The sequence below is a fragment of the Carassius carassius genome, chromosome 1 (assembly GCF_963082965.1).
Source record: "Carassius carassius chromosome 1, fCarCar2.1, whole genome shotgun sequence".
In the NCBI taxonomy this organism is placed as follows: Eukaryota; Metazoa; Chordata; class Actinopteri; order Cypriniformes; family Cyprinidae; genus Carassius; species Carassius carassius.
In genome coordinates, this window is record NC_081755.1 from 53,536,145 (window position 1) to 53,561,515 (window position 25,371).

A 25,371-nucleotide genomic window follows, 5' to 3' on the forward strand; every position below is an offset into this window, starting at 1 on the left:
TGTGGGAACAGATGTGTGTGTGTTAATACACTGTGTGTCTATTCTCAGGAGATCAAAGTGTCTGAGCTTTCTTACAAATCTAAATAGTTCAGTTTGGAAAATGAACATTATGTGCAATAATGTATCTGTTTTAGTGTAAAGAACAGAGTTTTGTTATTTAAACGTTTATAATGTTCAATTGTTTATTAAAAAAAGCCTTCTTGTTCTCCATCTTTCTGTTCCTTGACAGAAGAAGGGCTTTTCTTCGTTCAACAACTCGAACTGAAAAAGAAAAAATACCGTTATAATTTCCATTAGTAATAGGGTCCACTGTAGAGGAAATTATATTAGATTTCTCTAAACCCCGTACACGTCACAAGCACATTCAGGGCTTTAGAGGGACACCACATGTTTGGAGGTTTAAAAGAGGTGTTAAGGTTTTTTTAGTGATCACTTTTGAAATGTATCATGTTCATATTTATGGAAATATGATCATATATTGTAATCGTAATTAATTTGAACTACTTTTCTAATTGAATTGCATTAAACCAACATCTCAGGAAAACGTTAGGGGGTTTCATCTTTTACAGAACAGGAAATTGATTTCATACGTGTAGAGGACGTCAGGACTTAAATCCTGTTTATCAGCCGTTTTTGGAGAAACAACGCGTGAATATTGAAATAAATCGCACATTAATATTTGGTGTTATGGACTTGCTGTAATGCTTACGCACCTGACATCTTTAGATTTTGGGCTTTTTGGCTTTTCATAAAGTGTTTATTCAGACTAATGGAAAGAAAACATCCAAAAGACACTTAAGTATTTATTTTATAGCACTTTATCTATTTTTTTTTCTTTATCTATTGTGAAAATATATCGTTTTTCTGAATTATGAAGTGATAAAAAGAGATTTCCCTCTGTAAAACCATTCGACTGATGATGTACGAAGAAGATGTCTCCTTCCTCTTCTGGCTTTGTTTCTATTCTCTGTAGTCTCTGTGACAGTATTTGAGTCCAGTGTTGATGTTAAGTTATAATGACCTCGTCACATTGTGATGCAATATATTCCTCCATTTGGAAAGATATTTAATTTACGCCAACACTGTTGCAGCTTCAAGTATTAAAAAATATTTTGAAGGTATTAAAAAAGGTAGTAAAAGGTATTAACCACTTGAGCTGTTATTTTGATTTTTTGAGAATTAGGCATATGCAATATTGGACCCACCGGTGGGTCCCCAGAGTTGATGTGGTTAAATTCAACTTAAGAAGTTATTAAGTTGAATATATCCTGTGTGAACGCCTCTGATTGTCTCTCTCATATTGTCTAAAAGACATTTCTTGCTAGATGAAGGACCATCACCAAAAAAAGCAATACAAATCATTACAAAGCAACTTAACAGAAAATTAAGCTTCTACAATATTTAGTAGTAGCTTATAAGTGGTGACTTAAGTACAAATGAATGGTATGCAATTTATGATAATAGTCTCACAACTAATTGTTTATTTTTTCCTCACGTGTCTCTCCATTAATAACAACGATTCATTATCATTATCAAATCTCCTGTCTATCAAACCGTTAGACTATCTGATGTCTTAATCTTGTGTTTTTGTCTTGATGCTCCTTCAGTTCTTATGATTTATTTGTGTTTATTCGACTATGACAATCTCTGTCAGTTTTTGGACTTTGAGTCTCTCTTGTTGTGAAGCCCATTTCTGCAGTTCCTCGTTGTCCATTTCTGCGCAAATGTCCTCTGAATAAGAATATTAATGAAAACAGACATATTTTCAAACTATGCTCTCAACATTAAAGGTACATTACACATTGAAGTTAACATAAATATCCTTAAGTTTGTTTAGGTTGGGAAATACCCAGTCTTTGATATTTTCTTGATGCAACACATTATTGACTCCGATTAAATATTTTCTGTATTTATAGTACGTTATAAGGGTATTCTCAAGGCATTATAATGAATGTATTATGCATTATAAAAAAAAAAAAAATTATATCAACTCATGAATAATAATAATTTTAATACATCATAATACTTGAGTATTTGTGGTTATTAGTTTAAGAGTATGATTATTTATAACACACAATAAACACCATATTAAATCTTCATGTACAGTGTAATGGACTGCATCATATCTTGACATTGTTTATTTCAGATCAGCACAGTATCTTACTGCAGCTCGAGTGTTATTAGACTGTTTCTGTGGGGTTTATGTTAAACACACACACGCACACACACACACACACACAGCAGTGAACACACACACACACACACACACACACACACACAGCAGTGAACACACACACACAGCAGTGAACACACACACACACACACACACACACAGCAGTGAACACACACACACACACAGCAGTGAACACACACACACACACACACACACACACAGCAGTGAACACACACACACACACAGCAGTGAACACACACACACACACACACACACACAGCAGTGAACACACACACACGCACACACACACACAGCAGTGAACACACACACACACACAGCAGTGAACACACACACACACACACACACACACAGCAGTGAACACACACACACACACACACACACACAGCAGTGAACACACACACACACACAGCAGTGAACACACACACACACACACACACACACAGCAGTGAACACACACACACACACAGCAGTGAACACACACACACACACACACACACACACAGCAGTGAACACACACACACGCACACACACACACAGCAGTGAACACACACACACACACAGCAGTGAACACACACACACACACACACACACACACAGCAGTGAACACACACACACACACAGCAGTGAACACACACACACACACACACACACACAGCAGTGAACACACACACACACACACACACACACACAGCAGTGAACACACACACACACACACACACACACAGCAGTGAACACACACACACACACAGCAGTGAACACACACACACACACACCGGGAACACACACAGCAGTGAACACACACACACACACACACACCGGGAACACACACAGCAGTGAACACACACACACACACACACACACCGTGAACACACACACACACAGCAGTGAACACACACAGCAGTGAACACACACACACACACACACAGCAGTGAACACACACAGCAGTGAACACACACACACACACACACCGTGAACACACACACACACAGCAGTGAACACACACAGTAGTGAACACACACACACACACACCGTGAACACACACACAGAAAGCACTGATAGACTTATAGTGCATTTTAGGAGTGCATGTATGTGTGTGTCTGTGCTTTTTCTGGCTGTAAAAAGACAATCCTTTGTTCTAATCAAGCTCTTTACAAACAAATAAACAAATAAAAGTAAACAGTTTGTTTCAAACTCTTACTGGAGTTTAACATTGGCCAACGTTTATTAAAACAAATATAGTGGAGGAATTAATCTCTGAACACCCCGGATATGTGTTTTATTATTCGTGTGTGTATTTGATTTGAGCGCGTGAACGGGACTTTTATTTGGGAACGTCTGTGTGACGTCATAAGGCTGCGCCGTAAACCAGACTTGGAGCTCGTAACTCGACTGAAGAAAGGTTTGTGTTTTAAACATTTCAAGTGTTTCAGTGAAAGCGAACTGTTTTTCACAATCCAACAATCAGTTCCGTTTTCTTCTCTCTTTAGATACACGTGACATAAAGATGTCGTTTATTAAAGAGGAGAGTGAAGACATTAGGATTGCAGAAGTGTTCAGCATCAAACATGAAGATACCGAGGAACAAAAAGGTTTGTGTCTTTTGATTTTTCTGAAGAATGTCCTCCTATCCACCAGAACCAGTGTTGCCAAGTCCGCGGTTGTTTTTCATGTCCGCTGGTTGTCCGATCCCAATAACGTGATATTTAGCCCCTTAAATGTGAATTTTACCAAGGGAACCATGTCAACAAATGTGTATTTTAATCCCGGGACGCAATATTTATCGGAGAACCCCCTGGAAATGCTATTGGGCTAGTTTTTGACTAGTTTTGGGAAGCAACTTTGCAGGCTTTGTTGTGAAAACCTGGCAACCCAGATCTGAACGCACGAGCTGGAGATACATTACTAACATAAAGCTCTTTCTGACTCTAATTACAGGAGCGCCTAAAAACACAATGGTGATCTAACAAAAAAAAAAAAACACAGATAAGTAAGACCAATATTGAGCCATCTTTAAAAATAAAAATAATCATAATGATTATTTCCTAGAACAGTTCCTAGTTTATTACTTAATACGCCAGTCCTTTAATCATCACAGTTCACATGCTGTTTAAACATACATGACATTACGGTTAATCATACTCATTGCCTTATTATTATTATTATATATTTTTAAAGCAAATCTTGTCAGTTATCATACCGTATTACTGTACTCAGACTAAATTAACGACACATTCAGAAGCGAATCCTCAATGCTTCGTATAATGTCAATCTAGTTCTGATGTTTTTGTGAGTTAGAAATGCTCCCTGATCAAGGTCTTAAACACTTCTCTCATGTCTGGCGTTGGCAGTGATATTTATCTACTCAATTGTTATAAACTGAACCAGAGCAGACAGATTCCCCAATCCTATAATTAATTTTAGACCCTCAGTTGGATTTAGACATGGGTTTTTAACACACAATGAACAGCAATCTTTAATTTCACAAACCCAAATCAGATAAACACTCTTAAACATATTAATCCACAGTGTTATAGAGCAAAATTATTCCAGAGAGTGTTATAGAGGAAGAAAAGAAGTCGTAAGGATTTTTAATAATGTCTGTCATCACATGGTCTCAGATGGTCCTTGACAGCCCATTGCCATTAACTCTTTATAAATAAGCTCCTCGTCCTCAGGGTGTAATCCCCTGGCATAGTTGCATCAAGTTGTGGACACTTATGACGTAAAACACAGGCTCAGATAACAACATTTAGCTGAATTTGAATGAGGGATTCAGGACTGGTAGCAATGCATTTCCAGGCATTTTTAACATCATTTCATCGTACTATCATTTTACTCTAGCCCAGCTTAAAACTTGTCAGAAATGACATTTTCAAATAAACATCTTTATATTTGTGTTTTACTTTATTTTTGCAACTCAGAGGTTTCTCAAAGTCCTGTGCAATCCTTAACATTACTTTTACATCAACTTGTATTTATTCATTCCCTTAATTCTCAACAGTGGTTTTGAATCTGTCAGGGGTTATCTGACCCAGGTATGTTACTCCAGGTCGTGTTAGCAAGCGGTCTTCAAAGTTACTTCGAAAGCCCCGTTTGTTACTTGTTTACAACTTTATCATCTCATATGCAAACTATTTTTTTATGATACTGAGGGGCTATATTTTTGCAATCCAAAGGTAAAATTACTCTTTTGCCAACACAGTAAAGTAAATATAGTAATTAAAGCTGCAAGCAGCGATGAACGGGCCCTCGCACCCGGGCTCACCGGCAGCGAGTGGCTTTAGTAAATAGGTGAACGGTGAGAAATATGCATTTAAACTCATAAATATAAGTAGAATATATCAATGTTTATTTCATATATGTTCCAATCTTCCTGTTGCCAGCAGGTGGCGCTATGAGTATAAGTGAATATGGGCATGTGGATCTGTTAAGGGCAGAAGTATTATCTAACATGTGAAGTTTGGGGCAGATTGGACATTGTATGTCTGAGTTACAGCAACTTCCTTTTTCATGGCGAAACATCGAAATTTGTCAGGCTGCCATGGACACTCCCTTTAACGACATCTCAAGATCTTCCCAGTTTAACATCGCAAAGGCCTTTAGATTTAACTGACCAAGTTTGATGTTGATCTGAATAAATCTCTAGGAGGAGTTCGTTAAAGTACAACCCCTGAAAATGCCAAAAACAACACCAATTTTGCAGAGAACATTCTAAATAACTGACTTCCTGTTTGGATTCGGATTTCGTACCAAGAGACTTTTTCGTAGATATTCGTGTGTTACATGTGTGTACCGATTTTTGTACATGTACATGAAACATAGCTTGAGGCGCACTCCGTTGAAAGTGTATATGCACTCAGTTGAAAGTGTATAGGTGGCGCTATCGAGCCATTTTGCCACACCCAATGGAATATTGGCCTTCAGATCTGTTCAGGCCAGAACCCTTATCACAGATGTGAAGTTTGGGCAAGATCGGACATTTTATGCCTGAGTTATAACATCTTTTATTCCCATGGCGACACATCGAACTTCGTCACGGCGCCATGGACACGCCTTTTAACGAAAACTCAAGATCTTCACAACTAAACATCACACAGGTCTTTAGATTAGACTGACCACAAAAATAACATTGATGTCATAACATTTCTAGGAGTAGTTTGTCGCAGTGTAAAATATTTCACTTCCTGTTGCCAATAGGTGGCGCTATGACTATAACTGAATATTGGCCTTCAGATCTGTTCAGGCCGGGACTTTTATCACACATGTGAAGTTTGGGGAAGATCGGACATTGTATGTCTGAGTTACAGCAACTTCCTTTTTCATGGCGAGACTTTGAATTTTGTCATGGCGCCATGGACACACCCCTTAACGAAAACTCAAGATCTTCACAATTTAACATTGCACAGGCCTTTAGATTAGACTGACCATAAAAAAGACATTGATGTCAAAAAATTTCTAGGAGTAGTCTGTCGAAGTGTAAAATATGTCACTTCCTGTTGCCTATAGGTGGCGCTATGACTATAACTGAATATGGGCATGTAAATATGTTCAGGTTCGGAGTCTCATCAAACATGTGAAGTTTGGGGCAGATTGGACATTGTATGTCTGAGTTATAGCAACTTCATTTTTCATGGCGAATCATCGAAATTCGCCAGGCCGCCACGGACACGCCCTTTAACGAAAACTCAAAATCTTCGCAATTTAACATCGCAAAGGCCTTTAGATTAGGCATACCAACTTTGGTGTTGATCTGAATTAATCTCTAGGAGGAGTTCGTTAAAATACAACGCATGGAAATGACAAAAATGACACAAAATTTGCTCATAAAATTAAAAATAACTGACTTCCTGTTGGGTTCCGGATTTTGCTCCAAGAGACTTTTTTGTAGGTATTGGAGAGATACATGTGTATACCAATTTTCATACATGTACGTGAAACGTAGCTCGAGGCGCACACCGTTGAACGTGTATAGGTGGCGCTGTCGAGCCATTTTGCCACACCCACTTCTGAAACCCATATCAGACGTAAATTTTCGCCAGTTCTGAGGTGTGTGCAAAGTTTCATGACTTTTCGAGCATGTTTAGGCTCTCAAAAATGCGATTCATCTTAGAGAATAATAATAATAATAATAATAATAATAAACGGAGCAATTCCAAGAGGGTCCTCACACCATCGGTGCTCGGGCCCTAATAATAAACGGAGCAATTCCAAGAGGGTCCTCACACCATCGGTGCTCGGGCCCTAATAATAATAAACGGAGCAATTCCAAGAGGGTCCTCACACCATCGGTGCTCGGGCCCTAATTAAAGCTGCAAGCAGCGATGAACGGGCCCTCGCACCCGGGCTCACCACCAGCGTGTTGATTTAGTAAAAAGATGAACGGTGAGAAATATGCATTTCATGTCATAAACATATTTGCAATACGTCAAAGTCATTAATATGTGCCAATCTTCATATTGCCAGCAGGTGGCGCTATCATTATAATGGAATATTGGCCTTCAGATGTGTTCAGGCCAGGACTCTTATCAATCATGTGAAGTTTGAACATTTTATGCCTGAGTTACAACAACTTCTCTTGCTGTGGCGAGACATCAAATTTTGTCACAGCGCCATGGACACGCCCTTAAACAAAAATTCAAGATCTCCACAATTTAACATTGCAAAGACATTTAGATTAGACTGACCAAAATAAAATGGTGATGTCATTAAATTTCTAGGAGTAGTTTGTTACAACGTAAAACATGTCACTTCCTGTTGCCAGCAGGTGGCGCTATGGCTATAACTGAATATTGGCATTTAGATCTGTTCAGGTCAAAAGTCTTATCCAACATGTTGTAAGTTACAACAACTTCCTTTTTCATGGCGAAACATCGAAATTTGTCAGGCCGCCATGGACACGCCTTTTAACGAAAACTCAAGATCTTCACAACTTAACATCGCACAGGCCTTTAGATTAGACTGACCACAAAAAAGACATTGATGTCATAAAATTTGTAGGAGTAGTTAGTCGCAGTGTAAAATATGTCACTTCCTGTTGCCAATAGGTGGCGCTATGACTATAACTGAATATGGGCATGTCAATCTGTTCAGGTTCGGAGTCTCATCAAACATGTGAAGTTTGGGGCAGATTGGACATTGTATGTCTGAGTTATAGCAACTTCAATTTTCATGGCGAATCATCGAAATTCGCCAGGCCGCCACGGACACGCCCTTCAACGAAACCTCAAGATCTTCGCAATTTAACATCGCAAAGGCCTTTAGATTAGGCATACCAAATTTGGTGTTGATTTGAAGAAATCTCTAGGAGGAGGAGTTAAAATACAACACATGGAAATGACCAAAATTACACAAAATTTGCTCATAATATTAAAAATAACCGACTTCCTGTTGGGTTTAGAATTTTGCTCCAAGAGTCTTTTTTGTAGGTATTGGTGTGTTACATATGTGTGCCAATTTTGGTGCATGTACGTGAAACACAGCTGGAAGGCTGTTGATTTTCTTAGTATAGGTGGCTCTGTCGAGCCATTTTGCCACACCCTCTTCTGAATCCTATATCAGACGAACATTTTCACCAGGTTTGACGCGTGTGCAAAGTTTCATGACTTTTTGAGCACGTTTAAGCCCTCAAAAATGCGATTCATTCGGGAGAAGAAGAAGAAGAATAATTAAAGCTGCAAGCAGCGATGAACGGGCCCTCGCACCCGGGCTCACCGCCACCGAGTTGATTTAGTAAATTGGCGAACGGCGAAATATATGTATTTAAAGTCGTAAATATAAGTGGAATATGTAAAAATCATTTATATGTGCCAGTCTTCCTGTTGCCAGCAGGTGGCGCTATCATTATAATGGAATATTGGCCTTCAGATGTGTTTAGGCTAGGACTCTTATCACAAATGTAAAGTTTGGGAAGATTGGACATTTTATGCCTGAGTTACAACAACTTCTCTTCCTGTGGCGTGACATCAAATTTTGTCATGGTACCATGGACACTCCCCTTAACGAAATCTCAAGATCTTCCCAATTTAACATCGCAAAGGCCTTTAGATTTAACTGACCAAGTTTGATGTTGATCTGAATAAATCTCTAGGAGGAGTTCGTTAAAGTACAACCCCTGAAAATGCCAAAAACAACACCAATTTTGCAGAGAACATTCTAAATAACTGACTTCCTGTTTGGATTCGGATTTCGTACCAAGAAACTTTTTCGTAGATATTGGTGTGTTACATGTGTGTACCAATTTTTGTACATGTACGTGAAACATAGCTTGAGGCGCACTCCATTGAAAGTGTATATGCACTCAGTTGAAAGTGTATAGGTGGCGCTATCGAGCCATTTTGCCACACCCAATGGAATATTGGCCTTCAGATCTGTTCAGGCCAGGACCCTTATCACACATGTGAAGTTTGGGCAAGATCGGACATTTTATGCCTGAGTTATAACATCTTTTATTCCCATGGCGACACATCAAACTTCGTCACGGCGCCATGGACACGCCTTTTAACGAAAACTCAAGATCTTCACAACTAAACATCACACAGGTCTTTAGATTAGACTGACCACAAAAATAACATTGATGTCATAAAATTTCTAGGAGTAGTTTGTCGCAGTGTAAAATATTTCACTTCCTGTTGCCAATAGGTGGCGCTATGACTATAACTGAATATTGGCATGTAGATCTGTTCAGGTCAAGAGTCTTATCCAACATGTGAAGTTTGGGGCAGATTGGACATTGTATGTCGGAGTTACAGCAACTTCCTTTTTCATGGCGAAACATTGAAATTTGTCAGGCCGCCATGGACACGCCCTTTAACGAAACCTCAAGTCCTTCGCAATTTAACATCGCAAAGTGCTTTACATTACACTGACCAAGTTTGGTGTTCATCTGAATAAATCTCTAGGAGGAGTTCGTTAAAGTACAACCCCTGAAAATGGCAAAAACAACACCAATTTTGCAGGGAAAATTCAAAATAACTGACTTCCTGTTGGGATTAGGATTTCGTACCAAGAGACTTTTTTGTAGGTATTGGTGTGTTACATGTGTGTACCAATATTTGTACATGTACGTGAAACATAGCTCGAGGTGCACTCTGTTGAAAGTGTATAGGTGGCGCTATCGAGCCATTTTGCCACACCCGATGGAATATTGGCCTTCAGATCTGTTCAGGCCAGGACTTTTATCACACATGTGAAGTTTGGGGAAGATTGGACATTGTATGTCTGAGTTATAGCAACTTCATTTTTCATGGCGAATCATCGAAATTCGCCAGACCGCCACGGACACGCCCTTTAACGAAAACTCAAAATCTTCGCAATTTAACATCGCAAAGGCCTTTAGATTAGGCATACCAACTTTGGTGTTGATCTGAATTAATCTCTAGGAGGAGTTCGTTAAAATACAACGCATGGAAATGACAAAAATGACACAAAATTTGCTCATAAAATTAAAAATAACCGACTTCCTGTTGGGTTTCGGATTTTGCTCCAAGAGACTTTTTTGTAGGTATTGGAGAGATACATGTGTATACCAATTTTCATACATGTACGTGAAACGTAGCTCGAGGCGCACACCGTTGAACGTGTATAGGTGGCGCTGTCGAGCCATTTTGCCACACCCACTTCTGAAACCCATATCAGACGTAAATTTTCGCCAGTTCTGAGGTGTGTGCAAAGTTTCATGACTTTTCGAGCATGTTTAGGCTCTCAAAAATGCGATTCATCTTAGAGAATAATAATAATAATAATAATAATAATAATTAACGGAGCAATTCCAAGAGGGTCCTCACACCATCGGTGCTCGGGCCCTAATTAAAGCTGCAAGCAGCGATGAACGGGCCCTCGCACCCGGGCTCACCGGCAGCGAGTGGCTTTAGTAAATAGGTGAACGGTGAGAAATATGCATTTAAACTCATAAATATAAGTGGAATATATCAATGTTTATTCCATATATGTGCCAATCTTTCTGTTGCCAGCAGGTGGCGCTATCATTATAGTGGAAAATTGGCCTTCAGATGTGTTCAGGCCAGGACTCTTATCGAACATGCGGAGTCTGGGGAAGATCGAACATTTTATGCCTGAGTTACAACAACATCAAATTTTGTCATGGCGCCATGGACACGCCCTTTAACAAAAACTGAAGATCTCCGCAATTTAACATTGCACAGGCTTTTAGATTAGACTGACCACAAAAAATACATTAATATCAAAAGATTTCTAGGAGTAGTTTGTCGCAGTGTAAAACATGTCACTTCCTGTTGCCAGCAGGTGGCGCTATGACTATAACTGAATATGGGCATGTAGATCTGTTAAGGGCAGAAGTCTTATCCAACATGTGAAGTTTGGGGCAGATTGGAAATTGTATGTCTGAGTTACAGCAACTTCCTTTTTCATGGCGAAACATCGAAATTTGTCAGGCCACCATGGACACGCCCTTTAACGAAACCTCAAGTCCTTCGCAATTTAACATCGCAAAGGGCTTTAGATTACACTGACCAAGTTTGGTGTTCATCTGAATAAATCTCTAGGAGGAGTTCGTTAAAGTACAACCCCTGAAAATGGCAAAAACAACACCAATTTTGCAGGGAAAATTCAAAATAACCGACTTCCTGTTGGGATTAGGATTTCGTACCAAGAGACTTTTTTGTAGGTATTGGTGTGTTACATGTGTGTACCAATTTTTGTACATGTACGTGAAACATAGCTTGAGGTGCACTCCGTTGAAAGTGTATAGGTGGCGCTATCGAGCCATTTTGCCATACCCGATGGAATATTGGCCTTCAGATCTGTTCAGGCCAGGACTTTTATCACACATGTGAAGTTTGGGGAAGATCGGACATTTTATGCCTAAGTTATAACATCTTTTATTCCCATGGCGAGACTTTGAATTTTGTCACGGCGCCATGGACACGCCCCTTAACGAAAACTCAAGATCTTCACAATTTAACATTGCACAGGCCTTTAGATTATACTGACCATAAAAAAGACATTGATGTCAAAAAATTTCTAGGAGTAGTCTGTCGAAGTGTAAAATATGTCACTTCCTGTTGCCTATAGGTGGCGCTATGACTATAACTGAATATGGGCATGTAAATATGTTCAGGTCAGAAGTCTTATTAAACATGTGAAGTTTTGGGCACATTGGACATTGTATGTCTGAATTATAGCAACTTCCTTTTTCATGGCGAAACATCGAAATTTGTCAGGCCGCCATGGACACTCCCTTTAACGAAATCTCAAGATCTTCCCAATTTAACATCGCAAAGGCCTTTAGATTAGGCATACCAAATTTGGTGTTGATCTGAATAAGTTTCTAGGAGGAGTTCGTTAAAATACAACTCATGGAAATGGCAAAAATGACAAAAAATTTGCTCATAATATTAAAAATAACCGACTTCCTTGTTGGGTTTAGAATTTTGCTCTAAGAGACTTTTTTGTAGGTATTGGAGAGTTACATGTGTGTACCGATTTTCATACATGTACGTGAAACATAGCTCGAGGCGCACACCGTTGAACATGTATAGGTGGCGCTGTCGAGCCATTTTGCCACACCCACTTCTGAAACCCATATCAGATGTACATTTTCGCCGGTTCTGAGGTGTGTGCAAAGTTTCATGACTTTTTGAGTATGTTTAGGCCCTCAAAAATGCGATTCATCCTGGAGAAGAATCATAATAATAATAATAATAATAATAAATGGAGCAATTCCAAGAGGGTCCTCACACCATCGGTGCTCGGGCCCTAATTAAAGCTGCAAGCAGCGATGAACGGGCCCTCGCACCCGGGCTCACCGCCAGCGAGAGGCTTTAGTAAATTGGCGAACGGCGAAATATATGTATTTAAAGTCACACACACACACAGCAGTGAACACACACACACAGCAGTGAACACACACAGCAGTGAACACACACACACACACCGTGAACACACACACACACAGCAGTGAACACACACAGTAGTGAACACACACACACACACACCGTGAACACACACACAGAAAGCACTGATAGACTTATAGTGCATTTTAGGAGTGCATGTATGTGTGTGTCTGTGCTTTTTCTGGCTGTAAAAAGACAATCCTTTGTTCTAATCAAGCTCTTTACAAACAAATAAACAAATAAAAGTAAACAGTTTGTTTCAAACTCTTACTGGAGTTTAACATTGGCCAACGTTTATTAAAACAAATATAGTGGAGGAATTAATCTCTGAACACCCCGGATATGTGTTTTATTATTCGTGTGTGTATTTGATTTGAGCGCGTGAACGGGACTTTTATTTGGGAACGTCTGTGTGACGTCATAAGGCTGCGCCGTAAACCAGACTTGGAGCTCGTAACTCGACTGAAGAAAGGTTTGTGTTTTAAACATTTCAAGTGTTTCAGTGAAAGCGAACTGTTTTTCACAATCCAACAATCAGTTCCGTTTTCTTCTCTCTTTAGATACACGTGACATGTCGTTTATTAAAGAGGAGAGTGAAGACATTAGGATTGTAGAAGTGTTCAGCATCAAACATGAAGATACCGAGGAACAAAAAGGTTTGTGTCTTTTGATTTTTCTGAAGAATGTCCTCCTATCCACCAGAACCAGTGTTGCCAAGTCCGCGGTTGTTTTTCATGTCCGCTGGTTGTCCGATCCCAATAACGTGATATTTAGCCCCTTAAATGTGAATTTTACCAAGGGAACCATGTCAACAAATGTGTATTTTAATCCCGGGACGCAATATTTATCGGAGAACCCCCTGGAAATGCTATTGGGCTAGTTTTTGACTAGTTTTGGGAAGCAACTTTGCAGGCTTTGTTGTGAAAACCTGGCAACCCAGATCTGAACGCACGAGCTGGAGATACATTACTAACATAAAGCTCTTTCTGACTCTAATTACAGGAGCGCCTAAAAACACAATGGTGATCTAACAAAAAAAAAAAAACACAGATAAGTAAGACCAATATTGAGCCATCTTTAAAAATAAAAATAATCATAATGATTATTTCCTAGAACAGTTCCTAGTTTATTACTTAATACGCCAGTCCTTTAATCATCACAGTTCACATGCTGTTTAAACATACATGACATTACGGTTAATCATACTCATTGCCTTATTATTATTATTATATATTTTTAAAGCAAATCTTGTCAGTTATCATACCGTATTACTGTACTCAGACTAAATTAACGACACATTCAGAAGCGAATCCTCAATGCTTCGTATAATGTCAATCTAGTTCTGATGTTTTTGTGAGTTAGAAATGCTCCCTGATCAAGGTCTTAAACACTTCTCTCATGTCTGGCGTTGGCAGTGATATTTATCTACTCAATTGTTATAAACTGAACCAGAGCAGACAGATTCCCCAATCCTATAATTAATTTTAGACCCTCAGTTGGATTTAGACATGGGTTTTTAACACACAATGAACAGCAATCTTTAATTTCACAAACCCAAATCAGATAAACACTCTTAAACATATTAATCCACAGTGTTATAGAGCAAAATTATTCCAGAGAGTGTTATAGAGGAAGAAAAGAAGTCGTAAGGATTTTTAATAATGTCTGTCATCACATGGTCTCAGATGGTCCTTGACAGCCCATTGCCATTAACTCTTTATAAATAAGCTCCTCGTCCTCAGGGTGTAATCCCCTGGCATAGTTGCATCAAGTTGTGGACACTTATGACGTAAAACACAGGCTCAGATAACAACATTTAGCTGAATTTGAATGAGGGATTCAGGACTGGTAGCAATGCATTTCCAGGCATTTTTAACATCATTTCATCGTACTATCATTTTACTCTAGCCCAGCTTAAAACTTGTCAGAAATGACATTTTCAAATAAACATCTTTATATTTGTGTTTTACTTTATTTTTGCAACTCAGAGGTTTCTCAAAGTCCTGTGCAATCCTTAACATTACTTTTACATCAACTTGTATTTATTCATTCCCTTAATTCTCAACAGTGGTTTTGAATCTGTCAGGGGTTATCTGACCCAGGTATGTTACTCCAGGTCGTGTTAGCAAGCGGTCTTCAAAGTTACTTCGAAAGCCCCGTTTGTTACTTGTTTACAACTTTATCATCTCATATGCAAACTATTTTTTTATGATACTGAGGGGCTATATTTTTGCAATCCAAAGGTAAAATTACTCTTTTGCCAACACAGTAAAGTAAATATAGTAATTAAAGCTGCAAGCAGCGATGAACGGGCCCTCGCACCCGGGCTCACCGGCAGCGAGTGGCTTTAGTAAATAGGTGAACGGTGAGAAATATGCATTTAAACTCATAAATATAAGTGGAATATATCAATGTTTATTCCATATATGTTCCAATCTTCCTGTTGCCAGCAGGTGGCGCTATCATTATAGTGGAATATTGGCCTTCAGATGTGTTCAGGCCAGGACTCTTATCGAACATGCGGAGTCTGGGGAAGATCAAACATTTTATGCCTGAGTTACAACAACTTCTCTTGCTGTGGCGAGACATCAAATTTTGTCATTTTTGCCATGGACACGCTCTTTAACGAAAACTTAAGATCTTCACAACTAAACATCACACAGGTCTTTAGATTAGACTGACCACAAAAATAACATTGATGTCATAAAATTTCTAGGAGTAGTTTGTCGCAGTGTAAAATATTTCACTTCCTGTTGCAAATAGGTGGCGCTATGACTATAACTGAATATTGGCATGTAGAACTGTTCAGGCCAAGAGTCTTATCTAACATGTGAAGTTTGGGGCAGATTGGACATTGTATGTCTGAGTTACAGCAACTTCCTTTTTCATGGCGAAACATCGAAATTTGCCAGGCCGCCATGGAAACGCCCTTTAACGAAAACTCAAAATCTTCGCAATTTAACATCCTTGGCCTTTAGATTAGGCATACCAACTTTGGTGTTGATCTGAATGAATCTCTAGGAGGAGGAGTTAAAATACAACGCATGGAAATGACAAAAATGACACAAAATTTGCTCATAAAATTAAAAATAACCGACTTCCTGTTGGGTTTCGGATTTTGCTCCAAGAGACTTTTTTGTAGGTATTGGAGAGATACATGTGTATACTGATTTTCGTACATGTACATGAAACGTAGCTCGAGGCGCACACCGTTGAAAGTGTATAGGTGGCGCTATCGAGCCATTTTGCCACACGCGATGGAATATTGGCCTACAGATGTGTTCAGGCCAGGACTCTTATCACACATGTGAAGTTTGGGGAAGATCGGACATTTTATGCCTGAGTTATAACATCTTTTATTCCCATGGCGAGACTTTGAATTTTGTCACGGCACCATGGACACGCCCCTTAACGAAAACTCAAGATCTTCACAATTTAACATTGCACAGGCCTTTAGATTAGACTGACCATAAAAAAGACATTGATGTCAAAAAATGTCTAGGAGTAGTCTGTCGAAGTGTAAAATATGTCACTTCCTGTTGCCTATAGGTGGCGCTATGACTATAACTGAATATGGGCATGTAAATATGTTCAGGTCAGGAGTCTTATTGAACATGTGAAGTTTGGGTCAGATTGGACATTGTATGTCTGAGTTATAGCAACTTCATTTTTCATGGCGAATCATCGAAATTCGCCAGGCCGCCACGGACACGCCCTTTAACGAAAACTCAAAATCTTCGCAATTTAACATCGCAAAGGCCTTTAGATTAGGCATACCAACTTTGGTGTTGATCTGAATGAATCTCTAGGAGGAGTTAGTTAAAATACAACGCATGGAAATGACAAAAACGACACAAAATTTGCTCATAAAATTAAAAACAACCGACTTCCTGTTGGGTTTCGGATTTTGCTCTAAGAGACTTTTTTTTAGGTATTGGAGAGATACATGTGTATACCGATTTTCATACATGTACGTGAAACGTAGCTCGAGGCGCACACCGTTGAACGTGTATAGGTGGCGCTGTCGAGCCATTTTGCCACTTCCACTTCTGAAACCCATATCAGACGTAAATTTTCGCCAGTTCAGAGGTGTGTGCAAAGTTTTATGACTGTTCGAGCATGTTTAGGCTCTCAAATATGCGATTCATCTGGGAGAAGAATAATAATAATAATAATAATAATAATAAACGGAGCAATTCCAAGAGGGTCCTCGCACCATCGGTGCTCGGGCCCTAATAATAATAATAATAATAATAATAATAATAATAAACAAAGCAGATACAAGAGGGTCCTCGCACTTAGGTGCTCGGGCCCTAATTAGAAATTTTCCACTCAGAACATGTCTCTGGTATTTTCACTGCTTAAGCCAGAGTCATGGTGGGAGCCAGCATTAGATAAAACAACTGCTTCATTGCAGTCAAAGCAATCTTATCTTTTAAAGCAAAACATAAGATTCTAAGTTTTCCTAAACGCTACTGCCAGTTTGTGCCTACAGTCTTTTCACCAAACCATAACTCAGTTGAATATGCCTTGTCAGGACTTTCATCAATTATATAGGAATTAAAACTGATCTTATCATATCATTCTTTGTCATTTCAACATTCTATGCACAAAGAATCAGATTAAATCGTCACTCAGTTACTTCTGGGATTATTTATAACAAATCAGCACATACATTTAGAAATTTTTATCTCTCTGGTTCTTTTCTTTATTTAAAGCCAATCAAGTTTTTGTTTTAACTTCACAATCAGAATCAAAACTGAATTCAGATAATATTATTAACCCTCTGGAGTCTAAGGGTCTTTTTGGGGCCTGGAGAAGTTTTGTCATGCCCTGACATTTGTGCTTTTTTCAGTTTCTTATAAATATCTAAATGGCTAAAGTCTAATCTCACTGTAATCAGCACAAACTGGGCTATAATAATATGTGAGCAGCATGTATGTACATGATTGTGTTTTTGAGAAAAAAAATGTTACGCATGGTTAGTGAAAAACTAAAAAATGTTAAATCACTTGAATAGGGCGATAAAACACTTACAAAACATTGGCTCCCGGGATTTTTGAGAACTGGAGCTTGTAGACTAGAATCTTTCTTTCTAAATTATGTGAAAATCATCTTGTTTACTCACTTACAGAAAACAATATATTGATTTACATTTTCTAAGACACTTTTGGTTGGTAAAAGTCATATGCGAGTAGGCGTCAACTATCATGAATATCATTGTGATTTACACCTGAGAAGACAAAGGCCTGCATAATGAGCTGCATAATGAGCTGCATAATGAGCCTCTCAGTCATCTGTGTCACTGAGAGGGAAGAGTTACAAGAAAGAATGTGAGAACAAAATAAATCTATATAATTTTATGTTAGTAGTTTATTTAGAATATATTTAATTATCCCACAACATAATTTAATATCCACTTGGGGGAGCAGTTAAACAGTTTATTAGGAACAATCAAAGCTGACTTTCAAACTAATTATTTGCATCATTACTCCAGTCACACAATCCTTCAGAAATGCTTTTAACAATCTTATTTTCTACAAAAACATTTATTGTTATTATTATCATTATCATTATTTTTATTATTATTATTAATGTTGAAAAGAGCTGAGAATATTTTGTACAGTTTTTTAGGGGGGATAAACTGAAAGAACAGCATTTGTTACATTTATTTGCTACATTTATATTATTTACATCAAGTTTTGAATGGTGTAGTGTTTTATATTGAGATTGATGCGGCGATCTTACCAACACTCCACCATCTCTTTGGCCACTGGCAAACACACGTCTTCGGCAATTGTGTGCGGCAGCCCCTTTCTCCCTACACTGTAACTGAGCAGATATGAAACCCGTAATGCGTCTTTTGTAGACCCAACACATGAATGAAACTGCATTTTTAGACTAATTGATTTTAGACAGACTAATATTAGCGTAGATGCCATTCTTCTAATGATAAAGCAAGTACATCGGGTGTTAGCCCATCACTCTTCAACTTGGACATTGCTGTTGCTCTACCCCTCCCTGACTGCATGTGTCGCTGTTAGACAGTGTTTTCTTCCTGTAGGCCTTGCTGAAGCTGATCGTAGCTCTGTGTAGCTGTTTTTTTTTTTTTCGATAGATTTTTCTATCACTCTCTGTTTTTTAAAGTGATAATCTAGCTTAATTCCCACCATATTTCTTATATCATCGATCAATCTTATCAGATTAATTTTGATCGTTCACTTTCATTTTATATCCGTGAGTGCAGTACACCTGTAAAGCGTTAGCACTCATTAGCTTGTCATTAGCGTTTTCATTCGAACCTATCGCTGTTTTCTTTTCTCCTCTCCTCTCTCTTGCTTCAGTTTTTCTCAAGTTCATCAAACAACCGCAGTAAGAATATTTCATCAAGCACGGTGAGTAATGGCTTCTCCTGCTATTGTTATTTGCACCTCTTGCCATATGTACAGTTTATCTATCTCTGCGCAGATAAGGGATTCACATGTGATAAATGCAGGGAAATAGTTAGGCTGACAGAGAAGATTTCAGAATTAGAGACACACATCCAAACTTTAATTGAGGACAGTAAGAATGTTAGGGCTCTAGATACGGCTTTGGATGCGTCTAGCTCAGGGATTCCTGTACATTGTTCGGTTCCGGAAACAGAGCCCCTGCAGCAGGGCAACTGGGTGACGGTGAGGCAGCGTAGTCATGGGTCAAAACACCACTCTTCTGTTCCGATCAATTCAATTCAATTCAAGTTTATTTGTATAGCGCTTTTAACAATACAAATCATTACAAAGCAACTTTACAGAAAATTATGTTTCTACAATATTTAGTAGTAGCTAGTAGTTTGTGCACGTTTGACAGGATTTTAGAAAAATAAAAATAATAATAATAATACAAGACGTAGTCAGCTAGATGATGAACTATCAATATTATTAATTAATAGTAATTATAGGATGCAGTCACACATGTAGCAATAATTGTTAGTTCTGTTTGTTGATTCAAGGTTAGGATCATCTGGGGTCCTCTGAGGGTCAGCATCATCTCTTCTCAGGTGTTCTGGATCCAGACTGGAGCTTGTGTAAATCCTAGTTACCACGGGATGTAAATCCCGTGGCAAAACATAGAAACAAAATAGAGACATCATTAGCATAGCTGCTGATCCAACAAAGTAAAATTAGTTTAACCCAAGCTAAAGAATAAAAATGCAGATGCAACTACACTCACAATTTAAGAGATACATTATTCGAATGCTTGGCGAAAGAGATGCGTTTTTAATCTAGATTTAAACAGAGAGAGTGTGTCTGAACCCCGAACATTATCAGGAAGGCTATTCCAGAGTTTGGGAGCCAAATGTGAAAAAGCTCTACCTCCTTTAGTGGACTTTGCTATACTAGGAACTACCAAAAGTCCAGCGTTTTGTGACCTTAGGGTGGGTGATGGGTTGTAGCGTGGTAGAAGGCTAGTTAGGTTCGCAGGAGCTAAACCATTTAGGGCCTTATAGGTAAGTAATGATAATTTGTAACAGATACGGAACTTAATAGGTAGCCAGTGCAGAGACTGTAAAATTGGGGTAATATGATCATATTTTCTTGACCTGGTAAGGACTCTAGCTGCTGCATTTTGGACTACCTGTAGCTTGTTTATTGACGAAGCAGGACAACCACCTAGAAGTCCATTACAATAGTCCAGTCTAGAGGTCATGAAAGCATGAACTAGCTTTTCTGCATCAGAAACAGATAACATGTTTCGTAGCTTGGCAATGTTTCTAAAATGGAAGAATGCGGTTTTTGTAACATTGGAAATATGATTTTCAAAAGACAAATTGCTGTCTAATATAACACCCAGATTTCTGACTGTAGAGGAAGTAACAGTACATCCGTCTAGTTGCAGATTGTAATCTACAAGATTCTGTGTGGTGTTTTTTGGTCCAATAATTAATATCTCTGTCTTATCCGAATTTAATTGGAGAAAATTATTTGTCATCCAATCTTTTACATTTTTAACACACTCTGTTAGCTTAGATAATTGGGAAGTTTCATCTGGTCTCGTTGAAATATATAGCTGAGTATCATCAGCATAACAGTGGAAGCTAATTCCGTATTTTCTAATAATATTACCAAGGGGCAACATGTATATTGAAAATAGAAGGGGACCTAGGACGGATCCTTGTGGCACTCCATATTTTACTGATGATAAATGAGATGACACCCCATTTAAGTAAACAAAATGGTAGCGATCGGACAGGTAGGATCTAAACCATCTTAGAGCCTGCCCTTGAATACCTGTATAGTTTTGTAATCGATCTATGAGTATGTCATGATCTATGGTGTCGAACGCAGCACTAAGATCAAGTAAGACTAGAAATGAGATGCAGCCTTGATCTGACGCAAGAAGCAGGTCATTTGTAATTTTAACAAGTGCAGTTTCTGTGCTATGGTGGGGCCTAAAACCTGACTGAAATTCTTCATACAGATCATTTTTATGCAGGAAGGTGCTCAATTGAGCAGACACAACTTTTTCTAAAATTTTAGACATAAATGGAAGATTTGAAATAGGCCTATAATTTGCCAGTACACTAGGATCTAGTTTTGGTTTCTTAATAAGAGGCTTGATAACCGCCAGCTTGAATGGTTTTGGGACGTGACCTAAAGATAACGACGAGTTAATGATATTGAGAAGCGGTTCTTCGGCTACAGGTAACAGCTCTTTTAGTAATTTAGTGGGTACAGGATCTAATAAACATGTTGTTGGTTTAGATACAGTGATAAGTTTATTTAGCTCTTCCTGTCCTATATTTGTAAAGCACTGCAGTTTATTTTTGGGTGCGATGGATGAAACTGAAGTGTTAGACGCTGTAGAATCTACATTCGCTATTGTATTTCTAATGTTATCTATTTTATCAGTGAAGAAATTCATAAAGTCATTACTATTTAACGTTGGTGGAATATTTGAATCAGGTGGCGTCTGGTAATTTGTTAATTTAGCCACTGTGCTAAATAAAAACCTTGGATTGTTTTGGTTATTTTCAATGAGTTTGTGGATATGCTCTGCCCTAGCAGTTTTTAGAGCCTGTCTATAGCTGGACATACTGTTTTTCCATGCAATTTTAAAAACTTCCAAGTTAGTTTTTCTCCATTTGCGTTCAAGACTACGAGTTACTTTCTTGAGAGAGTGAGTATTACTGTTATACCATGGCACAGTACGTTTTTCTCTAACCTTTTTCAATTTGATGGGGGCAACAGCTTCTAATGTATTAGAGAAAATAGTGCCCATGTTGTCAGTAATTTCGTCTAATTCATGTGTATTTTTGGGTACAAATAGCAGTTGAGATAGATCAGGCAGGTTATTTGCGAATCTGTCTTTGGTGGCTGGAACAATAGTTCTGCCCAGACGGTAACGCTGAGACATATAGTTAATATCAGTTATACGCAGCATGCACGATACAAGGAAATGGTCTGTAATATCATCACATTGGGGTACAATATCTATAGCAGTAAGATCGATTCCATGCGATATAATTAGATCTAGTGTATGATTAAAACGATGAGTGGGCCCGGTGACATTTTGCTTGACTCCAAAGGAGTTTATTAGGTCAGTAAACGCAAGTCCTAATGTATCATTTGCATTATCAACGTGAATATTAAAATCTCCCATGATTAGCGCCTTATCAACTGTAACTAGAAGGTCTGAGAGGAAATCTGCAAATTCTTTTTAGGAATTCCTGGTGGTCTATACACAGTAGCCAGAGCAAGAGATACATTAGATTTCTTTTGCATGTCTGACAGTGTAACATTTAGCAGAAGTATTTCAAAAGAGTTAAACCTGTATCCTGTTTTCTGGGTAACATTGAGAATATCACTATATATTGTTGCAACACCTCCTCCACGACCAGTCTGACGGGGCTCATGCTTATAACAGTAGTTTGGTGGAGTAGACTCATTTAGACCAAAATAATCATTTGGTTTTAGCCAGGTTTCAGTCAAGCAGAGTACATCAAAACTATTTTCTGTGATCATTTCATTTACAATAACTGCTTTGGGTGTGAGTGATCTAATATTTATGAGCCCAAACTTTAAAAATTGTTTTTGTTCATTTACTTTACATTTTTCTGGTTTAATTACGATAAGATTTTTTCTAGATCCTACATTATATTTTGACCTCACTATTCGGGGAACAGACACAGTCTTAATAGTTTTTACAGCACAAGTACTTTTATCATTTAAGCGGGTGGAACAAAACTCATCATAATAGTTATTAGAGAATTGTCTTACTAGTCACATGGAGCGAAGTGTCCTGGAGATGTTGTCAGAGAGCAGCTCCGCTCCGATTCTGCTGGGGTGTAATCCATCAGCGCGAAACAGCCTAGGACGCTCCCAGAAAAGATTCCAGTTATTAACAAATAGCAGTTTCTGTTCTTTACACCATGACAACAACCATTCATTTAAAGCAAAAAGTCTACTGAACCTTTCGTGTCCTCGTCGATACGTGGGCAGTGGTCCTGACACGACGATCGTCGCCGCGGGCGTCGTGCTGCGAACCGTCTCGATCAGGCTGCTGAAGTCCCTCTTCAGCGTCTCCGTCTGCCGCAGCGTGGTGTCGTTAACCCCGGCGTGAAGCACGACCGCTCTGGGGCTCTCGTCGACCTTCAGGATCGCGGGTATCTGCGCAGAAACATCGAGAACACAAGCACCAGGCAAACAATGAGTGTGCACTTTACCTTCGGCTAACGTAGCACTTACGTGTCGGACGATGGAGTCTCCGATGATCACAGTGTCGCGTCCTGTCTCGCGGAGGGGTGCGAAGCGGTTCCGGATGGAGATGTCGAAGGCAGGAGGGGGAGAAGTCGTCAGATGATCAAAACATTAAACAGGTTCTCCCCCACTCAGTGATGCACCCACAGAGAAACCTGATAAAAGTGCTCTAGTTATTGGTGATTCTATTGTACGGAACGTGAATATAGAGGCACCAGCCACCATAGTCAAATGTTTACCGGGAGCCAGAGCGCCTGACATCTTGGCAAATTTCAAAGTGCTGGCTAATGCTAAACGTAAATACAGTAAGATTGTTATTCATGCCCGCGCTAATGATGTTCGACTCCGCCAGTCGGAGATCACTAAAAATAACATTAAAGAGGTGTGTGAACTTGCAAGCACGAAGTCAGACACTGTAATATGCTCTGGTTCCCTCCCTGCTTACCGTGGTGACGAGATGCATAGCAGATTGTCATCACTCAATGGCTGGATGTCGACATTCTGAACTCTATTGGTGTTAGACAACACGTTTGAGGACCTACTCATTGTCGAAGAAATACTCTAGGTTTAATACTGTCACATGGAATTGATATTGATAGTGTTGAAATTATGCAGCCAAGTGATGATATCTCGGATCATTATTTAGTTTTGTACAAACTTCATATAGCCAAAATTGTAAATTCTAATTCTTGTTACAAGTATGGAAGAACCATCACTTCTACCACAAAAGACTGCTTTTTAAGTTATCTTCCTGATGTATCCAAGTTCCTTAGCATATCCAAAACCTCAGAACAACTTGATGATGTAACAGAAACTATAGACTCTCTCTTTTCTAGCACTTTAAATACAGTTGCTCCTTTACGCTTAAGGAAGGTTAAGGAAAACAGTTTGACACCATGGTATGAGCATACTCGCACCCTAAAGAGAGCAGCCCGAAAAATGGAGCGCAGCTGGAGGAAAACAAAACTAGAGGTATTTCGTATTGCTTGGCGGATAAGTAACCTATCCTACAGAAAAGCATTAAAAACTGCTAGATCCGATTCTCTTTTAGAAGAAAACAAACATAAACCCAGGTATTCAAAACAGTGTCTAAATTAACGAACAAAAAAGCCTCAACATTTCCCAACATCACAGCAGTAATGACTTTATGAACTACTTTACTTCTAAAATCGATACTATTAGAGATAAAATTGCAACCATTCAGCCGTCAGTTACAGTATCACATCAGACAGTGCACTATAGACCCCCCTGAGGAACAGTTCCACTCATTCTCTACTATAGGAGAGGAAGAATTGTATAAACTTGTTAAATCATCTAAACCAACAAAAGAACACTTTGAACACTTTGTTGGCATCAGTGGAAGTGCATTAGCATGGTTTAAATCGTACTTATATGACCGCGATCAGTTTGTTGCAGTGAATGAAGATGTATCCTATCGATCACAAGTGCAGTATGGAGTACCTCAAGGCTCAGTACTAAGGCCGCTACTCTTCACGCTTCATGTTTCCCCTGGGAGATATCATCAGGAAACATGCTGTTAGCTTTCACTTTTATGCTGATGATACTC

The 25,371-nt window shown here is 38.8% G+C and overlaps 2 protein-coding genes across 4 annotated transcripts in view; both read left to right on the forward strand.

The window, feature by feature from the left end:
- The window catches only part of LOC132155035 (zinc finger protein 271-like), an 84,633-nt gene that overhangs the window by 13,828 nt on the left and 45,434 nt on the right, over positions 1-25,371 (forward strand). The window lies entirely within an intron of this gene.
- Positions 19,409-25,371, forward strand: part of LOC132145434 (E3 ubiquitin-protein ligase TRIM35-like) — a 188,556-nt gene continuing 182,593 nt past the window's right edge. Inside the window, exon 1 of the mRNA XM_059556515.1 lies at positions 19,409-19,460. The gene's annotated coding sequence lies outside the window, so the exon portion shown is untranslated. The remainder of the gene's footprint in view (positions 19,461-25,371) is intronic.